The sequence below is a fragment of the Heterocephalus glaber genome, unplaced genomic scaffold (assembly GCF_053883595.1).
Source record: "Heterocephalus glaber isolate CG9 unplaced genomic scaffold, H.glaber_assembly_v1.0 deba00001569, whole genome shotgun sequence".
In the NCBI taxonomy this organism is placed as follows: domain Eukaryota; kingdom Metazoa; phylum Chordata; class Mammalia; order Rodentia; family Bathyergidae; genus Heterocephalus; species Heterocephalus glaber.
Genome location: NW_028258354.1, coordinates 8,876,015 through 8,888,582, shown reverse-complemented (window position 1 = coordinate 8,888,582; position 12,568 = coordinate 8,876,015). Strand labels below are relative to the sequence as shown.

General features: G+C 36.2%; 1 pseudogene; it reads left to right on the top strand.

The window, feature by feature from the left end:
* Nucleotides 1–10,235: 10,235 nt before the first annotated feature.
* On the top strand, nt 10,236–11,591 carry LOC101710645 (uncharacterized; annotated as a pseudogene).
* The last annotated feature ends 977 nt before the right edge of the window (nt 11,592–12,568 follow it).

Here is a 12,568-nt window from a genome sequence, read left to right as displayed (position 1 = left end):
GGCAAAAAATTATGACAATAGAAAGACTATTGTAAGGAAAACTACAAACATGGAAAGCACTAACATGTCCAAATCAAGTGAATAGAGTCTTCTTTGGAGAAAAAAATCCAAAAGTGTAATCCAAGCTTGATCCCTATTGACCCTGTGTTGTTGGACTATATCCTCAGTTTTAAAAAAGTAAGTGGCCTATCTCAGATTTGTGAAGATTAAGTAAGGTAATATACGCAAAAACCATTATTACATTTTCTGCTACTTGTGGTCAATAAATACCCCAAACTTTTTCTGTATGATTTATATAATTTATAATAGTGCAAAGAGCAGAAGTAAAGTAAAATTTCTAACTTGAGCAGCTCCTGGTTCACAATTCACCATTCTCAGCTTCAGTAAAATATTTGGAAAAGAATTACCCTATAAAATATCCCTGTAAAAATAACCCACATGAGAACAATACTGTCATTCTTTTACAGTTCCAAACAAAGCTACCCATTTCAACTGCCAATCTAAGCTTCTTGTCCTTCAGACATAATAGCCCCACTATGTATCTACATAGTGAAGATTGAAAGATCAACCACAGGGTACTATAAACCTAAGCACATGTCATTTACCCCAAATAGGACAGATACAAGGAAATTATGTAAGTTATGTATGATTTACATGGATTTCGATGTAAAACCAAAAGCAACAATGTACTAACATATGAGATAAAAAGCTGTGTGGGCTGGGAATTTAGCTCAGTGGTGCTGCTGCCTGCCTCAGCTTGATCCCTGGTACCAAAAAAAAAAAGCTTTGTGGCCATTCTCTAATGTTGGTCAAAAACAGAATGTCTAATGAGAGCAGGTTATATTTTTCAAAATGACACCAAGAACATCTCTCATCCTCAGTGTTTGTCTTCAGCATTACTTCCACCCAGAGGCAGAAGTGATACTTCCTCCCCTCAAATCTGGGTGGGCTGTCACTAAGGCATAAGTGGCATAGTGTGATCTCTCAGATGTGGTCAGAGAAAAAATAATGTATCCTGCTTTCTTCAGGACATTTCCTTTTTTATCTGGTCATACTGTTGCAAAGAAGTCCAAGCAGCTACATGGAGGCAGAGTCCATGAATAGATGATCTGGCGCAACAGCTACTTCTGAAGTTCCATCCCATCCATATCATCAAACCCCAGCAGTGTGAGTGGGAGTCTTCCCAGGACTACAGCGCTAGCTTTGGAGTCTTTCAGCTGAGGTCTCAGGCTTAGTGAACCAAAGATAAGCCATGCCTACTCTTTACTCTCTGAATTCCTGGTTCACAGAAACTGTGAGCAAAACAAAACAGTTGCTGTATCAAACAATGAATTTGAATGGTTATGCAGCAATTGTAACTGAACCTCACTTTTGCATTAAGTCTAAGACAATTTCTGCAGAGAGAGTTCTCATTGCCTTGGAAATCTTAAAACTATGGGTATTCTAGGAAGTCTACATAAAAGATTTTTAAAAATTATTTTTGCATCAGTGTTAAAATAAATGTATAGATATCCAAAGGCAGAGAAATGGGGGAGTTTTGGGAGACATCTCCAACCTCTCTTTCACTGTTTCTTCAACTACCATGCTTCCTACTTGCCTTAAGGAGCAGAAAGCAAAATAAAAATAATTAAAATTAACCAATTACCAGTCCAATTATTTAAATAAAGGATGACCAAAAAGTGCACATTTTCAAAAGGTAACAGGAAATATAAATATAACAGAAAATTATAATTTTATCAAATTTACTCAATAATTTTTCTGTGTATGATATATCTTAAAATATTCAATATACAATACATTACAATCTGGACAGTAGTATCTAGTCTCTTTCCAAATTCTTTTTGCATTATTATCTTTCTTTGAACAACACATTTTACACTGTCATGTTGCCCTTTTCTTTTTTTTTTTTTTGGTGGTATAATTTCATTAAAATGTCTACCCATTAAAAGCAATGGTGAAGATGTTGATGATGGATGTCTTGGTTGGTGTTTTACTATCCTGTATTTTTCAATTATTTGATCTATTACTCTAAATCTAATCTATTAATCTAAATTGTAAATGATTTTTTAAACCTTCTTGTTTTGAAGAAATAACGAACGAGTTTCATATTGTTTGGTCCAGAAGGTGCATAAGTGTTTTGTAATAATATTTTTCCTCACTGTTTGATTACAGGATAGCTTGTTAAATTTTGGTCAACTTTGTCAACACCACCCATAGAATTATTATAATCATTGACCACGATTGGAATTTTTTACTTTAACTTCTTCTTTTAAGTTCTATCATTTCTGCATTATGAACAGTTGACAATAAGGAAATGTCTTTTCTGTTTACAGACTTTTCCTCTCTGATGTGCTAACATTTCTCCATTTTTCAGTTTTTTCTTTTGCAGATCTTTTGACACTTCCTTCCTATTCAGTCTCAGTCTCCCAAATGTGTCTATTTTGTATTGTAAAAAAAAAATCACCAAGTTCTGGAGAAGTATAAAAATTATATCTAATGCACTTACAATAAGTTTTTATAGATTGTAGCACAAAATTATAGGTTATTTTTCACGAATAAAATAAAACATGAATTAGTAAAGGAAAATAACCAGAACTTATTATTAGATTTCACCAGAAACAAACATCAAATGAGAATACAACATTCTAAATAAAAAACTATGCAAAAAATAGTCAATATGAAACAAATAAACAGAAGTAAGAGTGCATCTCATGCAAACAAGAATCCACTGGTTGAAATAACATCTGCCCAACTGATGCTCCTGATAGTACGTAAACAATTGCGCTGCCTGGGTGATGTTTGGGGTAAACTGTTAAGTGTTAAACAGAGAACAATTATTATTAAAAGAATAAGATAAGAAGTAAAGACTCAGGAGAAATAAACATAATGTCAAAGGGATAAAACATTAACAAAAAGTTAAACTGAAGGTAATAGCACTAATAATAGTAATAACGACCAATTGGAGAGCTCAGAAAGCAATTAAAAACAACAAGTTTTAGAATCAGACAGACATGGAAGTAAATCTGTGCACCAGTGTTTATAAGTTTTATGATCTTGGAGATAGCACTAAAAATGTAATCGAGCCTTAGTCTTTACAATTACAGAGTGAAAGTATGGTCTGCTGTGCAGGGTGGTTGTGCAAATGTAGAGATATTAAGCCAATCTGTAGTACAAAGACAGTACATGGCACGGAGCAGCCTATGAATAACAGTGGCTGCTACTATAACATAGGAAATAGGTGCCTTTTCCCTACACGTATATATTTGAAAACACAGAGTCAGAAGTACTGTATTGACTTGGAGTCTTAGGGTGAGCTTCCCTAAATTCCTATCCTCAATCCCAGTTAATAAAACTATTAAGAATAAGATGATGATAAATTTGGCCAGAAATAGGACATTTTGCACAAAAACTCATCTAAATCATCGGGCTATTGTGATGATAAAGTGTGGAAATGTGTGGGAGAATTACTTTGTGAAATGTGAAATTAAACAAAAAGCAACCATTGCGACTTTTATTCCCGTTAGCCTTACATCAGTATTCACATACCCTGTTACTCTTCATAGTTTTATTTTGTTCCAGCAGAACAGCTCTCACACAGAAAAAATACATTTTATGAGATAAAAAGCATAGAAATGGAGATCTGTGCATTCTCTTATAAATAATTTATTTAAATAAACAGTTCTCAGCTGATTTCCCTTGGTACCAATGATAGGTGTGAGAATATTTCTACATGCTTTACTTCACTGAAGCTTGAAGAATTTTACCTGTATCTTTTAAAAAGTTAAAAGCTTCATCAGAACATTTTTTACTAATAAAATATTGTACTTAGTTTCCCTTTACTTCAATGTATAATTAAACCTCATATAGAAGGAATAGTCATCAAAGCAGAAAGTTGTGGATAATGTCTCTAAATTTGTAAATTTTGCTAAAAGAGAAAACTCCAAAGTACAAAGATGGTATTGGAATTTGTGACAGATCTTAAGAAAAACTGAATATTCCATCACTGTACAACACACAAATAACTGAAGAAAATTTTATATTAATCATTTCTATTTTGAAACTCTCAAAATCATGCTCACACAAGAAAATCACAAAACAATGGATAAAACTGTTGACAAAAATGTTTTCTCCTAGGTTTGCACTTGTTTAATCACAAGACAGAAAATTTTAAAAATAGACCCCATTATTACATCGCACTGTTTTATTTCCAGATTACCGGTTATTTCAGCCATTTCTTAATCAAAAAATATTAAATTAGTATGCAAAAATTTATTTAAAGTCAATATATTGATTCATATTGTTCTACAAATTTCTTCCAAAATTTTTTCTCTAGCAACAAGAGTACTTCCCTTTTGTATGTTGGGCCCCCTGGGGTCAGTGGTGCTTATTGTTTTGCTCAAGGTCTGTGTGAGATGGGTTGCAGCTGCGACTTGGTTCTATTTAGCAGGGTGTTTGCCTCTTTTTCAGGAACAGATTGCAGAACTTTCCAGGACAGAGGGAGGAAACTCTCCCATGAATAAACTGCTGGCAAGCTCAGATTTTTATCTAATGCTTTGTTTCATCAGAAGTATAAAGCACCTGCCCCCATCTCCCTGCCTTTCCTGCAGTTACCTTTATAGGTATTATTCAGAAAGAGGGCAAGTTTGCTGCACAGATAAGCCTGGGTTAAAAAAAACCCCATCATTTGGTCATTATATGATCTTTGGCAAGTCCACTAACAACACTGGGCTTCAGTTTTCTCACATGTTAAAATAGAATAATAACAAGTACCTAAATACCTATGCCTGAGGGGAGCATAAATAAATGAGACTGTTTTAAGGCACAGCAGACCATAGGACACACATTTTCTCAGTGAAATACCTAGCAAGGGGGCTTGTTTCCACTATGACAATAAACTCTCCAAACCATTTTGAAAGGGATCATCTATCTGCCCATCTTAAATTTGTCCTCATTTTCATTTTACTAAACCTAGGGCATTTTTAAAAACACAATTGATATTATGATATTGAAGGGAATCAGAAGTGATACTTAAATGAATAAAGCAAGGATATCTCTTGAATTCAATGTTTCAGTCTCTTAAAGTCTGAGCATTTGACTATATACCCCTGTGGTTTTCAGCTTGGAGTGATTTAATACCCCCCCCCAAGAAATGTTTAGTACTGTTTGGAAACAACTTTGGTTGTCACTACAGAGAAAGTGTCTCTGACATCTACTGGGTAAAGGAGAGGCGTAGTGCTAATCATCCTATAACGCAGAGGACAACCTCACACAACAAAGAATTATTGGGCCCAGAATGTCAATAGTGCCAAGTTTAATATAGATTACTTTAACTCATTCACTCAACAAGGATTTATTGAATAACTATCATATACCAGACATATGGGTATATTATACTGGGTACCAAGATGAACTAAAAGAGAAACAGCCTTGAATTTAGAGTTTTGCATAGTCATAAAGACAGGCAATGAAATAAATCATTACATATAGAATATGGGGAAATGCTTTGGTAGATAAGAATGAAAAAGTTCCCATGTTTCTAGAAGAAAAAAGATATTAAGCAATAGCTATGGTAACAGATACCCAAAAAAGTAGCTATTATAAACCTTTCAAACATATCCAGGACAAATCTATGGTCATGGAAGCAAGTAAATGCTGAGTTTTAAGCCTGTTAATTGATTGATGACAACTCATTTCAGTGAACATGCTTCTGAAAGTCAACCAGTGACAGCTTATGTTTTAAATGTCAGTAATTCAGCAGACTCATGCCAGAGAATTCCTTTGTAAGGCTGATGTTAACATACTGCTTTCTCTGTAACTGACTTAGAAATCCTTCTGCACACAATTCAAACCTAAGGCCCAAAGCACATAAAAGACATAGAAATTCATGTCAAATCTTGCTTGTATTAATCATCTCTCCACTGAGCCTTCAAAAAGCACTTTTCAATAATTTTTAATAACTTTTAATAATCACAGAATAACGGATGAAATTGTTGACAATGGTTTTTTCTAGACTCAATCACTTTTTTATTCGTGACTCTTTGATAACCATGAAACACTCCCAATTACTCCAACCATTCCCATTACCCCATTCTGGTGTATAACAATGCCCTACAGAACATTTCACACCTAAGCTCTTGAAAGGTTACTCATCAATGCATTGTATAAAAAATGGAGAGGGAAAGGGAGGTTGGTGCATAGGTTAGAACTGTGAGATAGTTAAGTGCTATGTTGTTAGCCTATAAGAAAAAAACAAGGAAGCTTCCACCTGGAAAGATGTAGATGGATTCAGAATCAATATTACCTTGGAGATTTATTTCATCAAGGAATAATAGACTGGGAGGAGCCAAGGAATACCCATCTGGGACACTTGGTACCAGTTATTGGGAGGCCACATATAGGAAGAAGAAGAGGCTTGAGGGGGAGATATTACTTTTATGATATGTTGAATTTGAGGGTTCTACAGGACAACATGGAGATATAATGTAAGAATATGTTAAAATTTAAGTACAACTTAGAGATACTATAATCATATAAAAGTACTATATAATAGTGTGAGAACAAATACGAACTATTATTTTAAGTCAGAGGGTACCTATTTAGTTTAAATCAAATCAATACATACTTTGTGCATGAACTGTGGTCCACCTCATTCAAACTGGGATTTCTTGTAGAGTAGTAAATCTCTTGAGCATATTTCCAAAATTACATACTACATTTCTGTTTTTTAGAAAAAAATACTGCTGAGTCTCTCACTAATTTAAAAGGAAATCAAATTGTATGCTTTCTATCCATTTAGAGGTCTTATCTTGGAAGAAGCCACTTGAGTGATGTTTCTGAGACTTCTGTGAAACTTTGATGATGTTATCAGCTATGTTATCCATATTTCTTATGCAATAGGCATGTTCCTCCTTATGTGTTCATTTCGGCAAGAATGTATCTGTGCACTGTAAGCAATGACAACCACATGGATATTTATAAGACATGACTGAGAATAATAAAATAATAATTTCATTATATACTTACTAAAGGTTGATATGCATTATCCCACTCAACCATAAAGAGGGTACAAGTAAAGATCCTAGGGCCTAGAGTATTAAATACTTTGCCCAAAGTTATAGAACTTGGAAATGTTCATGTTTGTACTATGCTGTAAGCTAATTGACTACTACAAGGACACTCCTAGCTACAGATGAGCTGTTTGTGTGATCTGGATCAAGTGCCTTCACTTTTTTCCTCTATAAAATAAAATATTAATACTTCTAACATTATATGGTTTGTGTGGAGCTTGAGTTAAAACCAATAAAGAATGTAATTTCTGAAATATAAGTAGTCAATAAAGATTAGCTGCCAATATTTATTATTATTCTTATAATTATATTATTATTTGGTATTCTTGACTGTACTTCTACTGATCACAACATAATTGCTGAAAATTCCTAACTATAATGATGAAGATCACAGTAGTAACAACGACCACCATTTACTGAAGATCTACAATAGTCTAGATTCTACTCAGTATATTTTGCACAAGATTCCTGAGCTGTATACTATTCATACTACACATTTCTTCCCCGCACATGTCCTTCAGTACAATCCACACTGGATTCTGTCTTCACTGCTTCACTTAAACTCACTTTTTTTTTTTGGTACCGGGGATTGAACTTGGGACCTTGCACTTGCAAGGCAGGCACTGGAACCACTGACCTAAATCCCCAGCCTAAATTCACTTTTATGAAGGTCACCAGTGACTTACCTGACACTAAATCTAAAGGATATTTACATCCTAATCTTCCTTAACTCTCCTACAGCATGTAATATATAATCTTGAAATATGCTTCATTCTTGAAATTTGTGGCACCTCACTCTTCCATATGAGACCAGTTTTTAATCTTTTTCTGTTTCAACATATAATTGTGCATTTGTTTTTATGTATATAAAGTATGAAAACAGATCATTTTTCATTTGCATTAGTTATCTTTTTCACACACTATGCTCTTGGCTCTGTAAGATAAAAACATCAGAGAAAAATTACTATCTGGAACAGGGTGTGACCGTGCATACCTGCAATTCCAGCCCTCTGAAGGCTCAGGAAGGAGCTGTATAAATTCAAGCCCACTTTGGGCTAAATAGTATGTTAAAGCCAAGACTTTGTCAAAAAAAAAAGAAAGAAAGAAAGAAAGAAAGAAAGAAAGAAAGAAAGAAAGAAAGAAAGATAAAACTGCATAGACAATGAAATTAGAGATTATATTGTAAATGAAAATGGTCCAAATGTTTCATAAGTAAAAATAACAAAAGATCAAAATACATTAAATAAAACTAATGCAACTATAAATAGATACACAATTGTATATACAACTCAATACACCTATATCAATCACTAATACAATGAGTAAACAGAAAATCAGTGAGGACATAGAATACTTTAAAAATATCATCAATCATTCTGACCTGATTGAGGTTCATAGAACAATCACCCTACAACACCAAATGCATATTTTTTCATTAGCACATAGAATATTTATCAAGATAGAGCATATCCTCAGCTGCTCAGAAAAAAAAAAGATTCAACAAATCTGAAAGGATTCAAGCCATACAAAGTATGTTTCATAACCAAAGTGGAATTAAATTAGAAAGTTAGTGAACTGAAAATCTGTGGAAAATCCTCCAACTATTTAAAAATTAAGCAACAAACTTCTAAATAATATATTGATCAAAGAAGGAAAAGGAATTTAGAATGTTTATTTTGAACTACAAGAATATGAAAGTAATATTTATGGTAAGCCACTAAGGAAGTAATAGGGGTAAACTTAGAGCATAAAATACCTATTTTGAAAAGAAGAAAAGTTTCAAATCAATGACTTAAACTTCCAATTTATAAACAGCAAATTAAACTCAAAGTAATAAAATGAAAGGGAACAATAAATGTTGGAGCAAAAATGAGAACAAACATGACATGCACAAATGTCTGACCTCTGCCCCCCCAAAAACCCTGTATAGCACTCAGATGCATTTTCCCCCTCACTTGTCCCTCAGCAGAAACTGCACTGGATTCAACCCTCGTTGCTTCACCAAATTCATTGGCCAGTGCATATTATCTGTGCAAGTCCCTCTCTTTGATTATAGGTCAGATATGTAAAGATCTTAGGATATCTTCATTGTCATTATTTTACATAACATAACAAAAAATGTACAGGTGCTATTAAGGTCCCTATACCAGTTGGCCTTGAGTCAATCAAAAGTGTCATTGGTGGGCCTAATAATATTCAAATGACCCCTTAAAAAGAATAAAAACTAGCAGCAGGTGCTTCCATGTTGGACTAGAAGTAGGATGCCATTGTGGAAAAGGAGACCATGTGCAAGCTTTTAAGGATGACTGCTAAGAGTGGAGAACATCCCTGCCCAGCAGCTAGTAAGAAAGTAGGAAATCTGGCTGAATTCTGCCAATAAGTAAGCGTGGAAGAGAATTCCAAACCTCAATTGCAAATCTACACATGAATTTCAGACTGGAGAGATCTTAAGCAATGACTCAGCTATATAATTACTAGACCTCCTGATTCAAAGAAAAGGTAAGATTTTTGTTGTTTTGGGCCACTAGTTTTACAGAAATGTGTAATACAGCAACTAATATAGTGCTTTCCTTGAGAAGCTCAATAAAATTGATAATCCTCTAGATATAGTGGTCCTCCCTAGAGAAAAAAGAAAAATGCAAATAAAGAATACCAGAAATGAAAGAGAGGTACTATATTCACTATAAATTCTTTAGGCATAAGAGGAAAACAAGGTATTATTAATAATTTTGTCCTAATAAACTCAACAACTTAAGACAAAATGGACAAATTTCATTTATAAAATTGAACTTGTAATATAGCTTCTTCAAGGACAATTTCAGGACCAAAGGTGCCTCTTGTGAATTTTTGCAAACATTTAAGGGAGAAATAGTATCAATTTTGCACAAACTCTTCTGGAAAATTAACAAGGAGCGAGAACTTCGTAACTCATTTTGTGAGTCAGCAGTACCTTCATAAGTAGAAAAAGGTCTTGAGATTAGGAGACATTTGGAAAATTCAATGAATGGAACTCAAGAATGAGCATAAGAATAGTGGAAGAGGCCCTGACCAGGGTGCTAGGCCTGCTTTCCGCACTGGGCCATGCACAGGGAGACACCTGCCCAGCCTAGACCCCGAGGCTTCCCTGCAGTGCTGCCCTGCACTGAAATGCAATCCATCTTTGCAACGATGGCAGTGGGGGCAACATCAGTGGCAGCGGTGCCCCAATCCCAAGACGTCCAGAAAGAGGAGGAATATGGCTCTGAGCAGGAATGCCTGCTACACTTTGGGTTCAAGGAGACCATGTTCTCAAATAGTGCTAAAGCTGTGATCAATAAAATCTTCCCAAAGAACTCCTATCGCGATGTCATTACCTTGTGTTGCTGTGTGCAGGTTTCCAGGCCCTGGAATGTTCTTGCTCTGGATGGCAGCAACTGCCAGCTAATTGACCTATTTGATTTCCAGAGGGATACTGAGTGGACAATATTTCAAAACAATGAAGATGGTTAAGTCTTCACAGGTGTCTTGGAGTAGGAGACAATGCATTAAGGACCTTTGCACAAAACTGTAGGAACAATGAAGTACCGAATCTAAATGGGTGTACAAAGAAGCCAAGCGCTATGTGTACCAGCCTTAGCAAGTTCTGTTCAAACTCAGGCACCTTCACTTGGCTTCCTGGACATCAATAACAAACATGTCTCTCAAAGCTCTGAACGAGTGGTGTCCACTGCTGGAGCAGCTGAACATTTCCTGGAGTAACCAAGGAACCAAGGACAGCACTCAAGCACTAGTGAGAGGCTGTGGGGGGCTAAAGGCCTTGTTCTTAAAAGGCTGCACACAGATAGAAGACGAAGCTCTCTAGGACAGAGGTGGACACTGTCCTGAGGTGGTGACTCTGAACTTGCAGACTTGCTTACAAATCACAGATGAAGTTCTCTTTACTATATGCAGAGAGTTCTGTAGATTGCAGTCCCTCTGTGCCCCTGGCTGCTTCAACATCACAGACACCATCCTGAATGCACTAGGTCAGAACTGCCCTCAGCTTAGAATATTAGAATTCACAAGATGTTCTCAACCAACAGATGTGGGTTTTACCACTTTGGCCAGGAATTGCCGTGAGCTTGAAAAGATGGACCCAGAAGAATATGTTCAGGTAAGTGATAACACATCAACCCAACTTTCTATACATTGTCCTCGACTTCAGGTGTTGCGTCTGTCCCACTGTGAGCTCATCACTGACGATGGCATTTGCCACCTGGGGAATGGAGCCTATGTGCACGACCAGCTGGAGATGATCAAGCTGGACAACTGCCCGCTCATCACAGATGCATCCCTGGAGCACCTGCTACAGCCTGGAGTGGATAGAGCTCTACAACTTCCAGCAGATCACACATGTGGGAATAAAAAGATTCAGGACACACTTACCCAACATTAAAGTCCACCCCTACTTTGAACCTGTCACTCCACTCCCATCAGTCAGGGGCAGCAGACCACTTCTGCAGATGCTGCATCATCCTAAGACACTGGAGGTGTCAGCCTCGGTGAACTGAGTATTTGAGAACACTTTAGAGTTACCTAGCATCTCCACCAGAAATGACCCCAGTGTTTTGGGAAGAGTTACTGAGTGAGGCAGTATCCAGGTCACCTGAGCCACACATACGAATACATCCACACTCTCACCCCATCCACCCTGACTCTGTGGCCAAGGGACTGAAGTTCATGCTGACTTTATTGAGTGGATTGGTAAAACTTATCCATTCCTGTCAGACACATACAGAAGAACATCATAGGAAAAGCATCATAGGCCAACACAGAGGGAAGGGCACTCCAGCAGACCGAGTGTTATTGCTATGATGGTTTCTAAATAAAGAAAATAAAGAAAAATTAACAAAATAATGTTAAGGGATTTCTCTGGGGATTTTGGAACAGTAACTCCAGTCATCCAGGGTCAAGGAAACCATGGAAAAACAATACATGAGGTATTCAGGGACCAGAAAGAAATTTCTTTGCATCCTAGAAGGAGTAGTCATCCTTATGAAATGACTACATAGCTTCTATGCTTCCTGTTTCCATGCCAACATGATGAGCTTGTCCATTCCTCCTGTGTTTCAGTATTTGACCCAGGGGTTTCTTAAGTACTCAATTGAAATCACTGCGGCAAGAATGTGCTTATTCAAATTGTCACTGTCTGTATCACACCACGCACCTGTCTTTCACTCTTCATGGCTCCCTTTGCACTCTTGCTTGATGTGTCCCCTGGTCACAATCTGCTCCTCACACGGCTGTTACTCTTTGGCTGCTATGTTTCAGTTTGCATTTTGGATGATTAGTTGGGGTTATCAAACATTTTTAAAAGAGTCATTATCAATATATATTTTCAATTCAAAAATTTACCAAGAAAAAAAGCATAGTGGAAGATGAGGCTAAAGAACTAATCTTGCAGATAAAGATGAAATGTTTATGGTGGAAAGAAACAGACCTTTGAAAGTGATCTCATGTTGAGGATGGAAGAGGTTGAAAAG